The sequence below is a fragment of the Myotis daubentonii genome, chromosome 10, assembly GCF_963259705.1.
Source record: "Myotis daubentonii chromosome 10, mMyoDau2.1, whole genome shotgun sequence".
In the NCBI taxonomy this organism is placed as follows: domain Eukaryota; kingdom Metazoa; phylum Chordata; class Mammalia; order Chiroptera; family Vespertilionidae; genus Myotis; species Myotis daubentonii.
Genome location: NC_081849.1, coordinates 8184556 through 8208511, shown reverse-complemented (window position 1 = coordinate 8208511; position 23956 = coordinate 8184556). Strand labels below are relative to the sequence as shown.

The window sequence follows — 23956 nt, the reverse complement described above, 5'->3', positions numbered from 1 at the left end:
CGGATTTCTTTTGATGTACAGAAGCTTTTAAATTTACTCGAGTCCCATTAGGATATTTTTCTCCTTTGTTCCTCTTACCCTAGGCCCGTAAACGGCAAACTGTGGCTTTCGACCCACATGCCACATTTTGGCCCCCTTGAGTATGGCTCTTCCACAAAATACTACGTGCGGGTGCGCACAGTGCGATTGAAACTTCGTGGCCCATGCGCAGAAGTCGGTTTTCGTCCTGAGCGAGTCTATTTTGAAGAAGTACTATTGATATTTGGCTCTGGTGACTAGTTTGCCGACAAACTCATTAGTCAACAGAGACAAATATCAACAGTACAAGGATTGAAATTTCTTTTGAGAGCCAAGTTTTTTAAACATAAACTATATAGGTAGGTACATTGTTATTAACTTAATTAGGGTACTCCTAAGACTTAGGAAGAGCCACATTCAAGGGGCCAAAGAGCCGCTTGTGGCTCGCAAGCCACAGTTCGCCGACCATGGCCTAGGCCATGTATCTGTGAAAATTCTGCTACGTGTGATGTCTGAGATTTTGCCTGTATATTTTCCACTAAGATTTTTATGGTTTCACAATTTACATTAAGGTCCCTTGATCATTTTCAGTTTATTCGCATGTATGGAGTAAGTTGATGGTCTAGCTTCATTTTTTGTATGTATTTGTCCAAATTTTCCAATATCATTTATTAATGAGACTCTCTTGAATCCATTGTATGTTCTTGTCTCCTTTGTCAAATATTAACTGAGAATAATGGCTTGGGTCCATTTCTGGGTTCTCTGCTCTGTTCCATTTATCCATATGCCTGTTCTGTGCCAGTACAAAGCAGATTGGATTACAGTGCTTTTGTAGTAGAACTTGATATGCAGTATTGCGATCCCACCAACATCTTCTTTCTCAAGATTTTTACAGCCATTAGCAATCTTTTTTGGTTCCATATGAATATATTTAGCATTTGTTCTATACCTATGAAATATGCAGTTAGTATTTTAATAGGGATTAAATGGAATCTACAGATTGCTTTGGGTAGTATGGATATGATGTTAATTCTACCAATCCTTGCACATGGTATATTCCTCCTCTTGTTTATATCTTCCTCTATCTCTTTTTATTAGCGTGCTGTAGTTTTGTGAGCACAGGTCTTTTACCTCCTTGGTTAAGTTTATTCCTAAGTATCTTAATTATTTTTCTGCAATGGTAAATGGGATTGTTTGTTTATTTTCTCTTTCTGAGATTTCATTATTGTTATATAAAAATGCCATGGATTTCTGGTTGATAATTTTGTATCCTGCTACATTGCTAAATTCATTTATTAAATCTAGTAGAATTTTGGTGGAGTCTTTAGGATTTACTATGTAAAATATCATGTCATTTGTAATAATGACAGTTTTACTTCCTCCTTTGGAATTTGGATGCCTTTTTTGCTTTCTTCTTCTCTGATTACTGTAGCTAAGGCTTCCAGTACTATCTATAATAATAAAAGAGCAATATGCTAATTAGACTGGAAAACCAAATGACCTTCGTATGTCCTTCTGGATGACCTTCCAGATAAAGCTGGGGCTGCGAGGGCTGAGCCCCTTGCAAGAATTTCATGCATTGGGCCTCTAGTGTTGAATGAGAGTGGTGAAAGCTGACATCACTGTTTTTTTCTTGTTCTTAGGGGAAATGCTTTTAGTTTTTGCCCATTGAGTATGATGTTGACTGTAGTTTTGTCATATATGGCCTTTATCATGTTGAGGTATGATCCCTGTATTCCCACTTTGTTGAGAGTTTTTATCAAAATGGGTGTAGGATTTTGTCAAAAGCTTTTTCTGCATCTATTGATATGATAATATGATTTTTGTCTTTTAATTTGTTTATGTCAGTGGACAGTAAACTCATTAGTCAACAGAGCCAAATATCAGCAGTACAAGGATTGAAATTTCTTTTGAGAGCCAAATTTTTTAAACTTAAACTATATAGGTAGGTACATTGTTATTAACTTAATTAGGGTACTCCTAAGGCTTAGGAAGAGCCACACTCAAGGGGCCAAAGAACCGCATGTGGCTCGCAAGCTGCAGTTTGCCAACCACTGGTTTATGTGATGTATTGCATTTATTGATTTGCAAATATTATACCAGCCTTGCATCTCTTGAATAATCCCACTTGGTCATGGTGTATGATCTTTTAAATATATTGCTGGATCTGATTTGCTAATATTTTGTTGAGGATTTTAGCATCTATGTTCATCAGGGATATTGGGCTATAATTCTATTTATTTGTAGTGTCTTTATCTGGTTTGGGAATGAGAGTAATCCTGGCCTCATACAAAGCAGTTAGAAGTATTTCTTCCTCTTGGATTTTTTTTAATTATTCGAGGAGGATGGGTATTAGCTCTTCTTTGAATGTTTGGTAAAACTCCCATGTGAAGCCATCTGGAGCAGAGCTTTTGTTAATTGGGAGTTTTTAAAATTACTTCTTCAATTTCATCAGTTGTTATTGGCCTATTCAGATTTTCTGATTCTTCCTGATTCAGTTTTGGAAGATTGTATTTTTCTAGGAATTTTTCCAGTTTATCCAGGTTGTTCAGCTTATTGGCATATAGTATTGCAGAAGACCAAAGAAAAACCAAACAACTTTTAGAGAAAAGGAGGAACACTATTTATTAACACTAGCGGACTCAGGAAATAAATTCCAAATCTGAGTAAAGAAACATGCAGGGGCTTCTCTTTTTATATCCTTCTGGGGTCTTTGTCCTACAGCTATGGATTATGTTTCCAGTCCCTTTAGTGGGTTTGGCAAGTAGGCCCCTAGCTGTTGGGGGTCTCCAGGCCATATCTGATGGTCTGGCCTGGCACCAGAGATAATAACCCTACCTCCAGGGCAGTGCACTGTTCACAGTTTTATGGCCTCTGTATTTAGATAACAAGTTCTGAAAGACCAGTTTCTAGGACAGAGGTAGTGACTTAGTTATAGGTTATCAAGAATGTACACTGAGCTTGCTGGCCTGGATTTAGATTGCTAGACCCCCCCTCCCCCCAAATATCAAGGTTACATAGCCTTTTAGCCTCCTCAATAGTTGTTCACATCTGTATTTCTGTGGTATAGCTTGTTACTTCACCTCTTTCATTTCTCACTTGTCTTATTTGGGTCCTCTCTCTTTGTTTCGACTAGTCTGTCAAAAGATTCATCAATCTTGTTTATTTTTTCAAGAGCCAGCTCTTGGTTTAACTGATGTTTTGTACCCTTTTTTTAGGTTTTTTTTTTTTTTTTTTGGTGGGGTTTTGTTAGTTTCCGTAACATTTATTTCTGTTCTAATCTTAATAATTCCATCCTTCTACTTACTCTGGGATTTTGTTGATGTTCTTATTCTAATTATTTTAGTTGTAGTGTTAATATTTTGTTAGAACTTTTTCTTATTTTTTGAGGTAGGACTGGAATGCTATGAACTTTCCACTCAGGACTGCTTTTGCAATGCCCCAAAGATTTGGCGTTGCTGTTTGTTCATTTTTGTTATAGTTTCCAGGAAGTTTTTTCTTTCTTTTTTGATTTATTTATTTGGTAATGCATTCATTGCTTAGACTCCATGGGTTTGAATGTTTTTGAATGTTTTTATTGTAATTGATTCTAGTTTCATGCTATTGTGATCCGAGAAGATTGTAACTTTGAGATGAAATATTTTATAAAGGTAAATTAAATTAATCTGATTTAGTGTTTCCTTTAGGCTCACTTTTACCTTGTTGATTGTCTGAAAGATCTATCCAAAGATGTCAGTGGGGTTTTAAAATCCCCTACTGTGACTGTATTGCTGTCAATCTCTCTTAACATCCTCTAGAAGATATAAAAAATATATTTAGATGCTCCTTCTTTGGGTGCATATTTATTTACCAGGATTATATCCTCTTGTTGTATTGATTCCATTAGTGTTATGTGGTGGCCTTCTTTGTCTCTTGTATCCTTTTCTTCAAAATCTATTTGGTCAGATATAAATATTGCTACCCTTGCCTTTTCTGTTTCCATTTGCATAGAAAAAATTTTCCTATACCTTCACTTTCTGTCTGTGTGAATCATTTGTTCTGAGGTGGGTATCTTGTAGACAGACATATATATGGCTCATGTTTTCTTATCCATGCAGATGTCTGTGTCTTCTGTTGGAGTATGTATTCTATTTACATATAAGGTCATTAGTGATGGGTACTTATTTCCTGCCATTTTTCTTTATGCCTATGTTCTTTTCTCTCAATTTCTTGTTCTTCTTAAATCATTCCCTTTAACATTTTCCCCATTGCCACTTGTTTTTAAGTTGCAAAGAGATAAGGTATTTAAAACATAATAGAATGTTTTTATGACTTCAAGCCAGTGATGGCAAACCTATGTCAGAGGTGACACATAAACTCATTTTGGGTGACACGCATCAACAGAGACAAAAAATTGCATAATTCAAATATTTGTCTCTTGCAACGGCCAGTTGGGCATCACCCGAGTAATATCATTACTCATGTTACACATGATCAATAATGCAATTCTAAAACCGGATGTAAACATGTACATCGGTGTTGCGTAGCAAAGATACATAGTGAAAACATCCAAGATACATTGTTCCAATATTGACATTTATATAAAAAGGTTAAGAATTGCACTATAAAGAGATTAATCTTTACTCATGACATTTTATTTTTACTCGAGTGACAAAATGCCCAATCCTGGAAACGGCCTCCTTATTGTCAACATGTGCCTCGGGTAAGCTTCCCATGTGTTCGGGTGCATTCGGCAAATGGACGCACTTGGTCACCATGTTCGTTAGGAAAGGCACCCAGAACCAGAGCTGAGGAAGCACTTGAAATATGTTTGTGTAGAGAAGAAGCAACAAGTGAAAACGAAACTGACAAAGGGTGGGTGGCGGGGGGGTGGGGGGGTGGGGGGGGTGGAGAAGTGTTGGGAAACAGGGAAGGTGAAATCAAGTAGCAACTTTATGGAAAATAGAAAAAACTGTTGGCTGCATGCGGTTTTGGTTTGCAGTTACTATGCATTTCCCTAAAATGAGTTGTTTCTTATCTACAGAAATTCAAACTGTGATGGCAACTCAATTGGAATGTACTCCTTCCAACTTCAGTGAACCCAGGACCGGCCATGGTGAGAGGGTGCTTGGGTTTCCCAGGCCAGATGGGACGGAGGGAACCTGGCAGTGGGTTCTCCTGTCCTCTCTGCCAGTCTTCATCCGAGCAAGAGCAAAATATTTCCAACCCCATTTCTTATTTTCTCTTAATTGACAGCTTTTTCTTGGGAATTTCTGCACTGTCTCTTCATGACACAGCATAACCTCTAAGAGGAAGAGAGGTTAAAGTATCCTGATCGATCCCAGGCTAGTGAGGTTTCTTATTTCCTACTTCCAACAACATGGACACACCAGAAGGGCTAGTTGTAGCCTCTCTAGTTTCTCTGCCAGTCTCTTCTGCCTGAGAGAAGACTGAGAAGGAGGAATGTGAGAGGAACTGATTCATTCAGGTCCTAATTTCCCTGCTCCTGGAGGCATGTTTTGTAGGTAGAATCCATTTGGAGGTAGAAACCAACAAATTCAACAGACTGGCTCACTCACTTTCTCATGCAACCCTTTTTTTACTTCCTTATCTATAGAAATCAAGTATATCAGTTGATTTTTTGCTGGTTTGGTACCACACCACAACACAACTTAGTACCCTAAAACCTCAACCATTACTTTGGCAATCAATTTGGTAGATAGCTTGGAATTTTTGGGGTCTGGGCAACTGGGCTCATCTCAGCCAGACTTGCTCATGCACCGGTGCTAAGCTGGTGGTTCAGTACACAGCTGGATAATCTTTTTTTCAGATTAAATTAATTGGGGTGACATTGATTAATAACATTATATAAGTTTCAGGTGTACAATTCTATAATATATCATCTGTGTATTGCATTGATTCCTTCCATCACCATATATTTCACCCCCTTTACCTGCTTCAACCTCTTCCCACCCCTCACTCCCTCTGGTAACTGTCATATTGCTGCCTGCGACTATGAGCTTGTTTATTTGTATTGTTTGTTCCCTTGTTCCTTTCTATTTTATATCCCATATGTAAGTGAAATCATATAGCTCTTGTCCTTTGTTCATTTGACTTATTTCGCTTAGCATACCGGTAATACTCTCAAGATCCAGCAACTGGATACTTTCAAATGGATAGTCCCATGGCCATGTCTGGTGGTTAGCAGGCTCTTGGTCAGGCCAGGGTGATAGGGATGACTGGGCCTTGGGTCCTTCATCATCAATCAGTTGCAGGGTTCTGAAGAGCAAGAGACATCAAGCCACAGGGCATCAGCACTTTTGGAGTGTACTTGCATCATGCTTCTACTGCCCTATTGCCCAGACCAAGTCACAGGGCCCACCCAGATGCAAGGGGCGGAGAAACAGACTCAGCACCTTGTGAGAGGAGCTGCAAATCCACATGCTAAAGAGGCTTGTGCACAGGCCTGGGATTAATTCATGGCCATATCTGCAGTCTATCACACAGACTGCCATATGCTATCAGCATTGGCAAATAGTTGCAGTGTTGGAGCTGGCGTTTGGTGACTTTTCATTTCACCTCCCATGATTTTCCTACTTCTCTCTGGATGACCAACTAATGCCCTCAGGATATCCTTAGGTTGGAGTCTTCCACTGTGGTTCTAAGTAAGTAATAATTTGAACTGTCACTCACATTTTCTCTTCATCATAGCCATCCTGTAGCAACTGCTCTCAGCTTCTGGAAATTTACTTCTCTCATCTAAGAATTCTGGTTATCAAATGTGGGATACTCTGCCTTAGGAATGGTTTTGCTAATCCTTGGATTAGCAACAGCTTCACCATAAAGTGTGTGTGAGAGGGAGAATAACTACTGATTTTTTGGAAGATAGAGTTGGGGGGGGTTCTGCAAAATCTTTCCTGTTTGATTGAAATTTTTGAAAAATCATTCCAATGTACAGAATAGAAAAAGAGGGCACAACAGAATTAAAGAGACAACTTAGGGGACTAGGTGAGTCATTGATAGTGATGGTAGCTTGGGCTAGTATGATGGTCTTCAAATGGAGAGAAGCAGTCATATTTAGGAACTAGCCAATGGGTCAGATCTGGAAGGTAAGGGAAAGAGAGGAATCCAAGGAGATTCCCAGTTTTGTCTGAGGAACTGGATGAATAGTGATGATATCTCTAAAAAATAAAATGGAGCTTACAATCATGTCAGCAATACTGTCAGTTTGGTGATGTATGCATTGAATCAAAGCAGAGACAGGTCATTGTAATCCAGGTTTCCTCATGCAAGAGTTCAGTTTTATTAAAGGGCGGTGCTGACAGAGTCTTCCTTCAGGTAGAAACAGGCTCTCAGATGTGCTCGTCAGTTGACTTCTATGGTCCCTGTCTGTGCTGAACAAATTCTGAAGACTTCAAGTTTATAAACACATGGAAGAGATAAACAGAGAATTACTGACTAGAAAGAGGAAAAAGACCTATATAGATGATATGGTGTTTAACTTGAGACACAGTGGTATTTAAAATATCATTCAGGTGGTAGGCTATGCTGTTCTTTCATTAACTTCCAGGTGTCCTAGAAAGTAGACATGTCTAACCAAGTGAAACTAAAAAAGTATAACTCAACTGATGCTACTCTGTATGAGTTGTTATTACTATTATTTATGTATCAAGGGATTTTAGAGTAACTCCAGAGAACTCTCAATACTTTCTGGATAGAAGTCTTCTATGTACTAATTTAAGATAGGAAAACTTCAGTAGATTTCTACATTTTGGTCATAAATTAAAAGTATGGCATTTTGCTCTCCTGTGGTTCAGAATCCCTGAGAAGATGGATGCATATGTGAAATATGAAGGGACACTTTGTCTTTCTGCACATGTGCCCTTACTCCCTTTCAGGGGGGATGGCTTGAATCAACCACCTATCTGACTTCTTAATGGGAAGAATAAAAGTTCCATTTTGGATATCATTCGGGGGAAGGGGATCTTCCACTGTGATGTCCCAGAGTCAGGTTTTGTGTTATTTCCTACATTAGCTTATGAAGAACAGCTACCAGCCGTGGCTCAGAGTTCTTACTTGTACCATTTTGCAGCTTCTTCCATAGGCATTTAGCTTCCACAGGTCAAAGAGAGCAACCCAAGGGACCCCTGAGAAGTTCCCAGCATTTTCCACCTCCTTTAGGAGGGAGGTGAGGCCCAGGTGTTCCACAGACCTCCTGCGAGTGCAGAGGTGGCTCACTGACAGGACACTAGTGGGCAATAGAGAAAAACCAGTGGGCAGGGCCTTTGCATCAGGAAAGTTTGGAGGTCAATCCTAATGCTGTGCTTTTGTTTCCTCATGTCCCAGGGCTTAGAAACCAAGACCCCAGAGATTCACAACTGCAACTTGTCTTAGTGGGTAAGACTGGAGCAGGAAAAAGTGCCCAGGGAACAGCATCCTTGGAAAGGAAGCATTTCATTCCAGAATGGCAGCAAAATCCATCACCAAGGTCTGTCAGAAAGGGAGTAGCATGTGGAATGGGAGAGAAATTGTCGTCGTGGACACACCTGGCATTTTCGACACTGAGGCACGGGATGCTGACACACAAGAGAGATTGCTAACTGCATCCTCCTGACCTCCCCTGGCCCTCACGCTGTGCTCCTGGTGGTCCCGCTGGGCCGGTACACAAAGGAAGAACAAAAGGCTGTGGAGAAGATGCTGTCAATGTTTGGATCCCAAGCTAGGAGATACATGATTCTCTTATTCACCCGGAAAGATGACCTGGATGGCCTGGAGTTCCATGATTACTTAAAGGAAGCTCCAAAAATCATTAAAGATCTGATGGAGCAGTTCAGGGGTCGTTACTGTGAGTTCAACAATAAGGCAACAGGGGCTGAGCAGGAGGCTCAGAGGGCACAGCTGTTGGACCCGGTCCAGCACATGGTGATGCAGAACAAGGGAGGATGCTACACTGATGAGATGTACCAAAAGGTTGAGGAGGAGATTCAGAAACAGATTAAAGTGAAACAAGAAAAATACAAAGCTGACCTGGAGAGAGAGAAAAGGCAAATAAGAGAGAAATATAAAAATAAAAATCAGAAACCTGAAGGACAAAGTGGAGCAAGAAAAGAGAAAGGCAGAACTCGACAGGGAATTGGCAGAAAGGGAGATTTGCCATCTAAAAAAGCTGCAGGGAGCCAGAGATGAAGTTGAGAGTCAGCAAGATACTTGTATACTTGACATAATCACAGGTATAACAGTGATCACTTTACCTTTTTTCCTTAGACTATTCAAGTGCATTTAAGCTTTTTAAAAATCTGTTTCCTGCGTATTTTCAAGTGTTCCTTCCCATATAACTCATTCCCCAAAGTCAGAGTTCTCTGTTTCTGTTCTTCAAGTTCTCAGGACTAGGTGTTTAGTAAAGTTTCTTATTGGCAATTGGTAGATATCTGTTTGATTTATTTAACAGGGATGAGACACATTCTCAATTTTTAAAACTCCAAAATAGAAAGCATGGATGCTCCCTATCTTCTAAACTATTTCTTACAGACAAAGAGAGGGAATGCAGGAGACCAAAAGACAATGATTCTCTAGCGTCTATCTAGATTGGAACATAATCTCTTCCTGTGGCTTCTACTCCACATTTTTGCCTTTGGGATGACAATGACCTTTTTACCCATATGGTTAAAGAAACCAATTATTTGTATTAGGTAATGGATAGCTAGAATGCTTATAGAATTATTTCTAAATGAACATAAATTTGTTGAATTACACTCTTTCGAAGGACTGAAATAGTTCCTTATCATCTGTCCACCCAAGAAAAAAGAGTTGTCTGAAAAACAGATTTTTCAGAACTCAACTAAGTGAAATGCCAGAAAGAGTAAAAGACAGATTCAACAGCTAAGAGAACAATGTTAAGTGTGTTCAGATGTTTCTGTAGAAAGTCTTTGAGCAACCTCAATGTAACCACTTTTCTGAATAACTACTTCTCTCTTTTTCTTATAAAATTAACTGTTGCCACTGCACCTCCATCACCCCACACCTTGATTACTTACTGCTAGGTGGGTCATCCCCACACTGCTTCCCCTTCCCACTTCAATTGTTTGCTTATTGTTACTATAATAAAACTTTTCTATTTTCTCATATTTGTGCAAAAATGCAATTTATTTTATTTTGGGAAATACCACTAATCCTATACTAATAAAAGAGAAAAATGGTAATTGGCGTACGACCAATACCTTTTTCATTGGCTAATCAGTGAGATATGCAAATTAACTGTCAGCCAAGATGGCGGCTGGCAGCCAGGCAGCTGAGAATAGGAGGCTTGGTTGCCCCAGCGATGGAGAGCTGCGGGGCTCTGAGCTCCTGAAGCAACAACTCCAAAAGATACAATGTTTCAATTATAGAAGCTAAAAGATGGCGGTTAATTTGCATACTCAGGCTCCAAGCAGAGCGAAGCCAAACAGCCCTGAAGCAGCAGGGCAGAGAGGCCTCAGGGCCTGGGATCAGCAGAGTCGAGAGGCCTCCCGGCCCCACGATCAGCGAAGCCGAGAGGCCTCCCGGCCCCGAGATCAGCGGAGGCCAGAGTCGGCCCAGCCCCGCAATCAGGGAGGCGAGAGTCGGCCCAGCCCCGGGATCAGCAGAGCCTAGAGGCCCCCCAGCCCCGGTGATCAGCAGAGTCCAGAGGCCTCCCGGCCCGCTCCAGGCCCGTGATCAGCGGAGCCGAGAGGCCTCCTGGCCCGCGATCAGCGGAGTCGGAGGCCCCGTGATCAGCGGAGTCCAGAGGCCTCCCGGCCCCGGTGATCAGCCAAGAGGCCTCCCAGCCCGCTCCAGGCCCGTGATCAGCGGAGTCGGAGGCCCCGGGATCAGCGGAGCCGAGAGGCCTCCCGGACCCATGATCAGCAGAGCCGAGAGGCCTCCCAGCCAGGTTATCAGCAGCCGAGACGCCTCCTGGCTAGAGATCAGCGGAGCCGAGAGGCCTCCAGGCCCCAGTTATCAGCGGAGCCGAGAGGCCTCCAGGCCAGGGATCAGGGGAGCCGAGAGGCGTCCTGGCCCTGGGATCAGCAGAGCAGCGAGGCCTCCCAGCACCGGGATCAGTGTGACAGGGTGCGGAGCCCCAACCCTCTGATCAGCCCTGCTCTGTGTGTGACAGGGTACAGAGCCCCAACCCCCCTGATGGGCCCTGCTCTGTGCATGACAGGAGTGGCGCTGCAACCTCCCTATGGACCCTGCCTTGAGTGTGACAGGGGGCGGTGCCCCAACCCCCCAATCGGCCCTACCCTGAGCGTGACTGAGGGTGGCATCGCAACCTCCCAATCCGCCCTGCTCTGTGCATGACAGGGGGCGGCGCCCCAACTCCCCAATTGGCCCTGCTCTGAGCCTGACCAGGGGCTGCAGCTAGGGATTGGGCCTGCCCTCTGCAACCCGGGAGCAGGGCTAAGCCAACAGGTTGTTATCTCTCGAGGGGTCCCAGACTGCCAGAGGGCACAGGCCGGGCTGAGGGACCCCGCTTCCCCCCCCCCCCCGAGTGCACAAATTTTTGTGCACCGGGCCTCTAGTATTTCTTATAAGAATACAGAGATGACTTTCACTTTTTAGTAAACTACAAGACTATTTTGGAGCTTGGCTTGGTCTACCCCTAAGATCTCTCTCATTTCTCCTGAAAGCTTTGTTAATGTAAAAACATTGAAACCTGTAAAGAATTTTTGTGAGTTTATTTCAGCCAAACTGTAAACTGTTGCTGGGAAGCAGAATCTCAATGGATTGGCATAGTGCTCCAGAGAATGGCAGGCTTTCATCTATTTTTATACATTGCAATCAAGGGAGGGGACATAGATGGGTTACATGAAATCCATTGGTGACAGATTAGAGAGGAGGGAGAAAGCAAAAGCGGGTGCAGGGGGTGGGGGGAGGGGAACGCTTGGGATTGGATAAAAAGTAAAATGATAGACACATACTTAGGTGGATGCAGGATAGTCAACAATTAAGATGATAACAATAACAATGAAGGACCCCAAGGGGTCCGAAAAAAAGGAAGTTACAAGTTACCCAGACATTTCAAGGATATGTTATCATAGACACAAAAAGATAGATAGGCTCAGGTAATGTAAAGGTTGACCTTGTCAGTGAAGATACAGGCCTAGGAGGTAACTACCCACCCTAACTGCTTTTAGTTAAAGTTTAATTTCAGACCATTTTTTTGTGGTTACTTTAGGTCTCTGAGTTTGCAAGCCTTCCCTGAGTTTGTCAGGTTAGCATGTGGCCCCTTTCGTCCACACATCCCCCTTCTGGTCATAAATCAATCCAAAGGATACATCGATGACCAACCTTTTGGTTGGATAATGGAGTCCCACAGTGCTAGGAAGGCTTATTCCCAGGATGTGTCAGTGTCAGCATGTCTTGCTGAACAGGGTGGACCACTAGGGATGGGGCGAGATCATAACCTTAGATGGCATTTAAGGTCGAATTATTATTTAAAAAAAAAAAAAAGCAGGTGAATGGGAGGCAGTCAGATCCTATATGTCCTTTTTAAAAAGTATTCTGGATTATTTCTAATTTCTTTGAGTCAGCATGATCCAAGCCTTTTTGCTGTTTGTCAAGTTTTGTTTTTCTGCATCTAGTATAACAATATACCAGGAACAAGAGTAACAATAATAAACCAGTAACACTGATTAGGAACAGAAAATGTCTAATATTAGAGAAGGAAGAATCTGAAGGGGCTATTATTATCCAGAAGTTCCAATTTTTCTTTTGGCCAGTTAATTTAGCTTATTCCTATATTTAGACAATATTCATTAAAAATATTCATCTAGATTAGATCCATATATAATTCTACCAGGGGAATTATTAGGGAGGTGTTCTTGGAGAGGTTAGTTCAAGATAGGTCCTTTATAATAGATGTACCAAAGCTTATATTGATAGTGGAAGACCACCAGTGCGTGGCCAACAAAATGTTAACTTCATTATCATAGCTGATAATCAGAATATCACTATCTAGTAGGTGGGAAAGATGAGCAGGTACCCAAGTTAAATTTTTTCATGTACAATAGGGGAAGGGATCTAGGGAGACAGATATTGTTTCCACTAGGAAATCATAAGGAGGATAATAGCAATATAAAAATAATATTATATACATTTAATCAATAGCAGTTAGGCGATATAAGAACAAGATTTGAGCAGCATGTGAGCATACGGGCCTTGTTGATGTCTTGGGATGGCTGTCTACCTCCTCCATAGTTAGCAACTTCTCACTTTTGAGATGAAGGCGAATGTCAGAGACAGGAGCAAATGTCCATTCGTGGTTAAGTACCTGTTAAGGTAAGGTCCCTTTAACACTGTTGGAGAGAGTCTTCCATTAATGTATTTCCCAACGGACAAAAATCTCCAGGTTGCTATATTCTTTGAATCTTTTTATCCTGGGAGTACTGTGAAATGAATGTTATGAATTTGTTAGTTCCTACAATGCAGAATGTCTGCTTTTTAGTTTTCCATATATTTGGGAAACAAAATATTAAAAAATTAACAATATTTTAAACAGTCATGAGAATAATTATTTTTAATTCATTTAATCCCATAATTATTTTTGTTTATTCTAATTATTTGCCAGTAGCTTTTTCGAATTCAGTTATTTCTTGAAGTTCTATAAATTGTCATCCAGTTCAAAGACATGACCTGCTTAGAAGTCTACAAGTTAGAGTAGGTCAGAGTCCTTTTTAGTCCTTCTAAAGACATAATATACCTGCAAATGCATCAGAGTAAAGAAACACTTGTCTATGAATGACAAAATTTAAAAGTGGCAGGGTTATAGATTTGATTATAATGCAAAAAACCTTTGATAAAAAATACTTTGCTTTTCTGTAAGATATAACATTCCAAGACAACAATTTCTTGGTAAACAATAATTACTGTAAAATGGCATAGAGAACAACATAAAACTTGTATATATTTAGGTTCAAAATATAATTTCAGCATATAAAGAATAATATGTCAGGAGAAACCAAGATGGCGGCATAGGTAAACACCAGAAATTGCTGCCTCCCACAACAACTTCAAAAATACAAAGAAAAGACAAAATGGACATTATCTAGAACTACAGGAAGGCTGGCTGAGTGGAAATTCTACAACTAGAAGGAAAGAGAAAAGCACACCGAGACTCAGAGGAGCTGCGGGCATAAAGTGCAGAGGTACGGAGGCTCGAGTGCGCGCGTGCAGAAAGGGGCTGGCAACTGAAGATGCGGCTGTCTTTCTGAATCGGGAGGGAGTCACAAGCTCCCAACTGTTCTGTACTCCGGTTCCGGGAAGTCTCTGGGGACCCAGGACTCATACGGGGAGAAACTGGACTGTCTGGCAGCAGGCAGAACTCAGAACTTGAGGGCGGCTTTCCCTTAGAGGTGCTTGCAGCAATTACCGGGACACTGAGACACGGGGCCCCTTAGGGCAGGGCTGAGGATCAGCAATAGCAGCTTGCTCCGCCCTGTTGATTCCCTGAGACCCCACCCAACCCAGGCTGGGGCAGAGGGTTTTGAATATGAATGCCCTGGCCTTTTGCAACCTGAAAATTACCTAACAAATTGCAGCTGGGCCAGACAGACCCAGAACTTCCAAGAGAAGGCCCAAGGCCCCACAACAGCTTGCATTGCTTCACAGCTGGGCCTCATCTGGGCACCTCCAAACCCCAAAAAAGGAAGGGGATTCTGCAGATCTCTTCGTAGCTCCTGCTGGGTAGCCTCAGACAAAGGCTAAATTAGAACCTCTTTAGAGTTCCAAGAGCCAGTGTACTCAGTGGTCAGAGTAGGACCATCCATATTACAACTCCTCAGATCCATAATGGACACACTCAGGGGGCAGACTGAGTGAGCACCAAAGCCCCACTGAAGCAAGTCTTGCCCCAGAAGGGTGTCTTCAGCACAGAAGTTCTCCCACTGCAGACACAGCTGATTCTCACTGCCAATTGGCCTGGAGGTCAATTCCTCCCAGTGATACCTACAACAATCAAGGCATAACTACAACAAGACTTGCACAAAGCCCACAAGGGGGTGCACCAAGAGTGTCCACCTCAGGTAACTGGGGAGGCTGAGCCACTGGGCCCTATAGGACACCTAGCACACAAAGCCACTCTACCAACACAGGGAAGCATAAAAAATGCAGAGACAAAGAAACAGGTCAGAAATGACAGAAATGGAGGAAAGCAAACGACTGGATATAGAGTTCAAAACCACGTTTATAAGGTTTTTCAAGAATTTTCTGGAAACCGCCTATAAATTTAGTGAGACCCTGGAGGATATGAAAAAAGACCAACTAGAAATTAAGCATACACTGACTAAAATAAACAATAATATACAGAGATCCAACAGCAGACAAGAGGATCCCAAGAATCAAATCAAAGATTTGAAATACAAAGAAACAAAAAATACCCAAGTGGAAAAGCAAAAAGAAAAAAGAATCCAAAAATATGAAGATAGTGTAAGGAGCCTCTGGGACAACTTCAAGCGTACCAACATCAGAATTATAGTGGTGCCAGAAGAAGAGAGAGGGCAAGATATTGAAAACCTATTTGAAGAAATAATGACAGAAAACTTCCCCTACCTGGTGAAAGAAATAGACTTACAAGTCCAGGAAGCGCAGAGAACCCCAAACAAAAGGAATCCAAAGAGGACCACACCAAGACACATCATAATTAAAATGCCAAGAGCAAAAGACAAAGAGAGAATCTTAAAAGCAGCAAGAGAAAAACAGTCAGTTACCTACAAGGGTGTACCCATATGACTGTCAGCTTATTTCTCGATAGAAACCATGCAGGACAGAAGAGAATGGCAAGAAATATTCAAAGTGATGAATAGCAAGAACCTACAACAAAGATTACTTTATCCAGCAAAGCTATCATTCAGAATTGAAGGTCAGATAAAGAGCTTCACAGATAAGAAAAAGCTAAAGGAGTTCATCACCACCAAACCAGCATTATATGAAATGCTGAAAGGTATTCTTTAGGAAGAGGAAGAAGAAAAAGGAACTCTTACCATTTGCCACAGCATGGATGGAACTGGAGAGCATTATGCTAAATGAAATAAACCAGTCCGAGAAGGATAAATACCACATGATCTCACTCATTTGTGGAATATAATGAACAACATAAACTGATGAACAAGGACTGATCCAGAGACAGAGAGGCATTGATTGGACTGTCAAGCCTTGGAGGGAAAGTAGGGGACGGTGGGGGTAAGGGGGAAAGATCAACCAAAGGACTTATATGCAAGCATATAGGCCTAACCAATGGACACGGACAACGGGGGGGGGGGGGCGGGGAGGGCATGAGCAGGGGTGGGGGCGTGGGAGGAAACGTGGGGATAAGGACATATTTGTAATATCTTAATCAATAAAAAATATATTTTTTAAATAAAGAATAATATGTCAAATTTTAAAACGTGGCACATGGCTTATTTCAAATGGTGTATTAAACATTGAAAAGAATTTATAAACCCCTAATATGTGAAACACAAATATTCAGAGTATTGCTGGCAGATGCAGAGAATTATCACTTCTGGCTTGTCTGGTGTCTCTGCCTGAACACACACTATACCTGAAAGTTTCCTGTTTGAACTTGGCTCTGAATCTTTGCAAGTTTCTTTCTGAAGCAGACTAAGATTTCTATAATCATTTTAATAAAACATCTACACTAATAAAAGACAAACATGCAAATTGACCATACTTTCACTATGCCTTATGCCACGCCCACCAGCCAGTCAGCAATTATATGCAAATTAACCCAACCAAGATTGCGGCCAGCAGCCATGGAGCTGGAGTGAGCAGGAGGCTTGCTTGCTCCAGTGATGGAGGAAGCCAAACTTCCCGGTCCCCTGTTGCCTCTTCTCAAGGCAACAAAGTTTCAATTATAGAAGGCAAATAAAACCCAGATACCGCTTCCAGTCGCCATGGCCACGGAGCTGGAGCAAATAAAAGAAAAAAAAAGGAAAGGCTGGGATTTCGGTCGCTTGGGGCTTGGTCAGTCTGAAAATAGCCATCAGCCCCTCACCCAGGCTGGCCAGGCACCCCAGTGGGGACCCCTACCCTGAAGGGGCTGTGGGCAGCCTGAAAATGGCCCTCAGCCGCTCACCCAGGCTGGCCAGGCACCCCATTGGAGACCCCCACCCTGAAGGGGATGTGGGAAGCCTTAAAATGGCCCTCAGCCCCTCACCAGGCTGGCCAGGCACCCCAGCGGGACCCCCACCCTGATCCAAGACACCCTTCAGGGCAAACCAGCCAGCCCCCATCCATGCACTAGGCCTTTATTCTATATAATAAAAGGGTAATATGCAAACTGACCCTAACAGCAGAACGACTGGGAATGACTGGTCACTATGACACACACTGACTACCAGGGGGAAGATGCTCAATGCAGGAGCTGTCCCCTGGTGGTCAGTGTGCTACCACAGGCGGAGCTCTGCTCAGCAACAAGCCAGGCTGAAGGCTGCCAGCACAGTGGTGGTGGTAGGAGCCTCTTCTGCCTCCTCAGCAGTGCTAAGGACATCTGACTGCAGCTTAGGCCTGCTCCCTGCTGGCAAGTGGACATCCCTCGAGGACTGTCGAGCTGCCAGAGGGATGTCTGACTGCCAGCTTGGGCTCGATCCCCCAGGGAGCGGGCCTAAGCCAGCAGGTGGACATCCTCCGAGGGGTCCCAGACTGCAAGAGGTCATAGGCCAGGCTGAGGGACCCCCCTGAGTGCAGTTGTGAGCATCATGTTAGCTTTCTGTTTCTGCCTCTCTCATCTCTTCTAAGCATGCAGTTTCCAGGCCCCCGGCCTCTTGCATATTTAATATTTTTAATATTAAAAATTTGGTTCCAACCACAGAATTCTGCTTAATTTATAAGTATTTGATATTTTTTTAAATCAGGCCAATAAAATATTATATCCTAGTAATGACATTTAGAAGCTGAAAATTTACCACACATAATACACAAACACATACCATACAAAGACCATACATACAAAGACTACATCATAATTCGAATTACTGTTTTTTTCAGAGAAAATGCAAGAATTATTTTTCTCAAAAATGAATTTCAATACTTCATGCCTTTTATTATCATAATCATATAACTTTTCCCAACTTAATTCTTAGAAGCCTCAAATTTTAGATGGTAAGTTAAGTACTTAGCATTTCTCAGATTAGTAATACATTCATATTTTTAAAGATATATTTCAAATAAAATACAAGACATATTCAATTAATAGATTCAAACCTATCCTCTGCATTATCCATACAAGGCAAACTCAGATTAATTACTGTTTCAGTATCCTGTTATTTCAAAATATCTAGGTATTATTTTTATTATTATTATTATTTTTTTACTATTTAACCCAGCAATGCTGCAAAGCTTTTAAGTTACCAATTAGGCATCTGAGGCTGGAGAAAAGGTGGAGGAGGGAAAGGAGCAGGCCCTGCAGCCTCTTCTAGGAATGCAGTTTCCAAGCCCCCAGCCTCTTGCATTTAAAACTGCCACATTTTTCCTTAGAGATAACATGCTAAAGTTTGGGTATAATGAGTTCAGTTTCTGGTAGTATCAGGATTGTTAAGTAAAGAAACTGTTCTTTGTAAAGGGAGGGGGGAGAATGCTGGCCTTGGGACCTAAAAGCTCAGATAGGGTCCCTTCATTTTTCTCTGTGACCCGTATGCTCCTCTTCTTGTCCATATTGTTATGGCCTCTGTTTCTGGCCCTCAGGGCCAGCCCTTCCCTGGGCCACTTGCTTTACAGTTGTGAGCATCAGGTTAGCTTTCTGTTTCTGCCTCTCTCATCTCTACGTACATAGACCTTCTGAGCCTCTTTTAACAGTTCTTCACTGCTATTTTTCCAATTCTCTAACTTTTGTAGTTTTCTTAAGATTTCGGGCCAACTGTTGGTGACAAAATATAATTTTAATATCCCTTGGCCCAATGGGTCCTCGTGGCCTGGCCCAGAGTATTTTCTCATTCTTCTTTGCCTTGCTGAATAGTAAAGTCTTTATTTAGTTCTGAGACCGGGGAACCGCTTCCCTAATCCCTTAAATTATTAGTTCCCTGGCATCTCTCATGTGTCCCCTATGGGCCTTGTTATGGTCCCACTGGGGCTTCCAGGTTTGGAAATGTTACATCTGCTGGAAGCACTCCAGGGCCAGCCAGTTGCTCCCTCTCCCAGGTAGCCATAGCCCACCTTCGAATCATTCCCGTTTCTTCTCCTGAGAATAGTATTCCCAAGATAGATATTAACTCAGTCCATGTATACACTGTGGGCCTAAAAATGGGTCTAGCTGGTCAGCTTTAACTCCCCCCCCCCTTTTTTTTTTTAACAGGGATAACTCACAGGTTTATTTTTCTTTATAAAATGGGAGTGCCTTCCTCCCCCCTACTATTTCTGCAGGCTGCAGAGCTGGTCCTTCTAGGAAAAAGACATGGGGGGGGGGTTAGAAGGCTTCATTTCCCATATTTTTCTTTCTGAGTAGTCCAGGGGTGGGCAAACTTTTTGACTCGAGGGCCACAATGGGTTCTTAAACTGGACAGGAGGGCCGGAACAAAAGCATGGATGGAGTGTTTGTGTGAACTAATATAAATTCAAAGTAAACATCATTACATAAAAGGGTACGGTCTTTTTTTTTTTTTTTAGTTTTATTCATTTCAAACAGGCCGGATCCGGCCCGAGGGCCGTAGTTTGCCCACAGCTGGAGTAGACTGTAATAACATGAGATTTTAAAAACAGAAACAATTTTTTTTTTTTTTACAAAAAAACCCTACAGTAAATAAATGAGTACTTTCAAAAGGATGAACCGAGACATTATCCTTAGAATCGTAGAATCTTAACTCCGCACAGAAAAATGACCTTTGGTTCTGAGTGGCACAAAGCCCACACAACTCAGAGACAGAAGATTTTCTATGTTCATAAAACGGCGAAAAGTGAATTATGTTAGCAAAGAACATTAATAACCAAAGTTACATTACAGACACACAGACAAAAAGTCTCTTAAAATTCAAACCCTGAATTTCTGGCTGTTGATGTCTTAAAGTTGCTGCAATCCCTGCTACATGTTCAGTCTGCCCACAAACAACTGGGCCCCTGCAAAGTGGGGTGTGCCCCATCTTTAAACCGATTGATCCAAACAATAAAGACATAAAACATTAACAGAAATACTCTTATATACAATATTTACAAGTGCGTATGACCCACAGACACCATAGAATGCTCTGCATTAAAAGAAAGTACTAAAGAACCAGTCCACTGTGGTGACCAGATGGATGATGTGTTTATGTTAATACCACAATGCATTGTGATACAACAATAACATGTGATATAACACTTAGATCAAATGTATTTCTACCCAAAACAACAAGGCTGTAGTTCATGGAGAAATGACTGGTACTGCTTCAATTTTAAAGTATAATGTAAATATCTGATATGCAGGATGTATTTTCATTATTACAAATTGAACATAAAGCATAGTGATTAATCACAAAAACAATGTATAATTATACATTGTGAAATATTTATTTCTAATTACAAATAAATGAAATTTTGTCTTGAATCATGGTGTAGCATGGGTAACAGTCTTAATATAACAGTCTTAATATAAACTCATTGCTACATTTTGCAACAGTATGTGTAAAAAGCCAACATCATTGCGAAGGTTGAGATTGCTTCTTTCTCACCAGATCAGAAATTCTCAGGGCAGTCTTTGCAAGAGCACAACGAAGATCATCTTCCACAACAGTCTAATTCTGTATTTAGACTTGATAATGAACAAGCTGGAAAACCCTGTTTCACAAAGATATGTTGTTGGAAATGGAAAAAGGCATAACACAGTCTCAGACAGAACAGGATATGACTGCAAACACTTGATCTAGAATTTAGTAACTGGCATTGTAGAGAAATCAGTTCTGGATGCATCATTGTTAATAAGTTCAATGAACTCCTCTTGTGCTGTCTCAAAAACATCTTCAACTTTGACTGTGAATGGGCTTCTGGCAAGTGCAAAGGGGGGATTAGGTAGATTTAGAAAGTATGATAAAATTTAGTCTGCAAGCATGTGCAAGTGTTCTTTCACAGAAATTATCATCGTAATCCTTTTGTCTGGTTCAATGTTATGTTCCTTAAAGAAAGCAGATATGGTAGGCAACATGTAAATTTTATTTTCATCCAATTGTTTTTGCCAAAGCTGAAGTTTCATTTGGAATGATGGGATCTTTTCAGACAAATTGAGGCATGTTGCATATGGTCCTTGCAGTGATAAAATTTAACTCATTCAAGATGGCAAAGATGTCAACCAAGTAAGCTATTTTCTGTTCACTTTTATCGCCAAAAAGTGCTTCAAACTGCGGTCTTACTTTCTGATTAAAAATCATTTTGAGTTCATCACGAAGCTCAAAAACACGTTTTAAAATTTTTCCTCTAGACAACCATCTCGCTTCAGTGTGAAATAGCAGAGCATTGTTTGGCGCATCCAACTCGTTGCACAGTTGTGAAAACAGCCGACTGTTTAAAGTGCTCGCCTTTTCAAAATTGACCCAACTTATGACACTTTTCATTACTTTTTGTAACTCTTGTAGCATTGTCTTTGTTGCTAATATTTGCCTATGAATCATACAGAGAGTTCCGATGACTTTTGGTGACTCATTCAGTACCAAACGTTGAAATCCAGATTGACATCCTAGCATAGCGGGAGCACCATCTGTGCAAACACCACAAACCTTTTCCCAAGAGATCTATGCTCTTTCAGAAATGAGCCAACTGTGTCAAATACATGACATGCAGTAGTTGTTGTTTCAAGAGGTTTGCAAAAAAGAAACTCATGTTTAAAGTCGCCATCATTAATATACCTCACGTAAACCAGTAACTGTGAACAGTTTGCAACATCTGTAAATTCATTAAGCTGGATACTAAATATTGGAAGTGGAGCAGATTTAATTTACTGGATTACTTGATCAAGAATATCAGCAGACATGTCATCTATTCTTTTGCGGACAGTGTCGTTAGATAAGGAAATTGCACTCAATTTCATAACAAATTCAATTCTGATCATTGTAGCTGGACATTTGTAAACAAGGATCTGAAGTCCTGCCAAGAAGAAGTGAATTTTCACAGCGCGATTGCAAGCGAGTCATGCTGGGTCAAGATTGCACACAATCTTGAGTTCCCGGGACATTTACCTCCCTGAGAAAGGATAAGATTAAATAATCATGGGTAGAGCAGAAAGGGAGTGCACAGCTACAAGTTGTCTTCAATGTGCTATTGTAATATAGAACAAAACAAAATTCTGTTGATTAACTGCTGATGCACTAACCTCATGTCAAACCCCAATAAAAGCAATGGTTGAGGGTACAGAGTTGTTACATGCCTGAGAGAGTTGTAGCCCTCTGTCTGGCATCAATCGCCTCTGTGCTCGTCCTACCACTGCGTCTTCGGTTCATTAAACATCCCTCAACACTTGGCTCCCAGAATGTGGAACCTTAAGGTAAGTGGGGGGAACGCACAGGACCAAAAGGGAAAAATCTGTGACGGTTTATGCAAAACTTTCGGCAAGCCAGGCAAAGCAATGGGGAACTCTCCGACAGCAGAGAGTCAATATATGACTCTGCTGCATTCAGTGCTTAAAAGCACTTGGGTTAGGTGTCTCAAGACACTTTTAGGAAATTATCTAGAGAAATAAGAAGGCATTGTTATTGGTTTGAGCCAACAGGCAGAAATCAGTTAAATCTAATGGCTTGGAAACAGGTTGTTCATGCGCTACGGCATGCTCATCAGAATGGAGATCCTATAGGACATGAAGTTTGGTTCTTATGTACTTTGATTACTATGGCTCTTAAACCTTTGCAGTCAGAATCAGATTATGAGGCTGCTTCAGTTAAAGTTACTAGCTCTCATTCTCGCTTTGCTTGTGAAACTGATAAAGACATGCCTAATAGACCATTACGTTCTTTGCTTCATGAAAATATACAGAGCAAGAAAGGAAAGATTTTGAACAGAAGTTGAAGGGATATGAAGATATAGAAGGGACTGATAAAGAGGGCATTCAGGATTTCTCAGAAAGTGAAACTAGTAGCACTGATTCTAGTAGTAGCAAAAGGAAGAGATTATTAAAAAAGAAAAGCAAGACAAGGGATAACGAACAAGAGTTATTAAAAGGTTTGTTGATTCATATGAAGGCTTTAATATGTGGTATCCCACCGCCTCATGTTAAACTCACTAATAAGTTACAGGAATTAATCAAAAATGCTTTCCAGTTCAACAGCCACTGTCGGAGGAGCCTGGAGTAACTCCCACGGCTCCTCCTCCAGACCCACCACATTATTCCACAGGGGCACATCAGCAATTCCAGCTACCCTTGCCTACTGAAATAAACAAAATATTATTAGATTTAGAACCTAGGGATGAGATTGTTCCTCCCACGTGGAGAAGAAATGATGGTTTCCTTGCATTTCCAATACAGCGGCAGCAAATGCCACCGGATCTGAAACAATATCCCCAGTATCCAAATGGTTAATGCAGAAAAGGAGGGGGGCCGTCTTCAGGGAGAGAGGTTTTGTTGATTTGTACTTATCTGAATTATGTTGGACTCAAGGCCACAAGCTGCTACTAAGCACAACAAGTTTTTCTCTGCCCCGTTTTGTTCTCTTTTACCCTTCCAATACTAAATTAGACTGATGCAGGCACATGTGCATCAACCTTTAGAAATAGTCAGAAAAAGATTTCCTAATGCTCTAATTTATCATTATATGGATAATATTTTAGTAGCTTCTGAAATTCAATCATAATTACAGGAGATTTACCAATACCTCCTTGGAAAACTCCAAGACTATGGATTAGAAGTAGCCTCAGAAAAGGTACAATGGCAAGAGCCATGGAAATATCTTGGGGAAAAATTAACAGATGTCTCCATTATTCCACAGAAGGTTCAAATTAGAAGAAACAGTTTAAAGACTCTAAACGATTTTCAAAAGTTATTAGGAGACATTAATTG

At 41.3% G+C, this 23956-nt stretch overlaps 1 protein-coding gene and 1 pseudogene across 6 annotated transcripts in view; one reads left to right on the top strand and one right to left on the bottom strand.

Annotated features, from left to right (window-relative positions):
* The window catches only part of LOC132242645 (GTPase IMAP family member 4-like), a 63269-nt pseudogene extending 53152 nt beyond the window's left edge, over nucleotides 1–10117 (top strand).
* LOC132242638 (GTPase IMAP family member 6-like) overlaps nucleotides 1–23956 on the bottom strand; it is a 464769-nt gene that overhangs the window by 120343 nt on the left and 320470 nt on the right. The gene's annotated exons all lie outside the window — the stretch shown is intronic.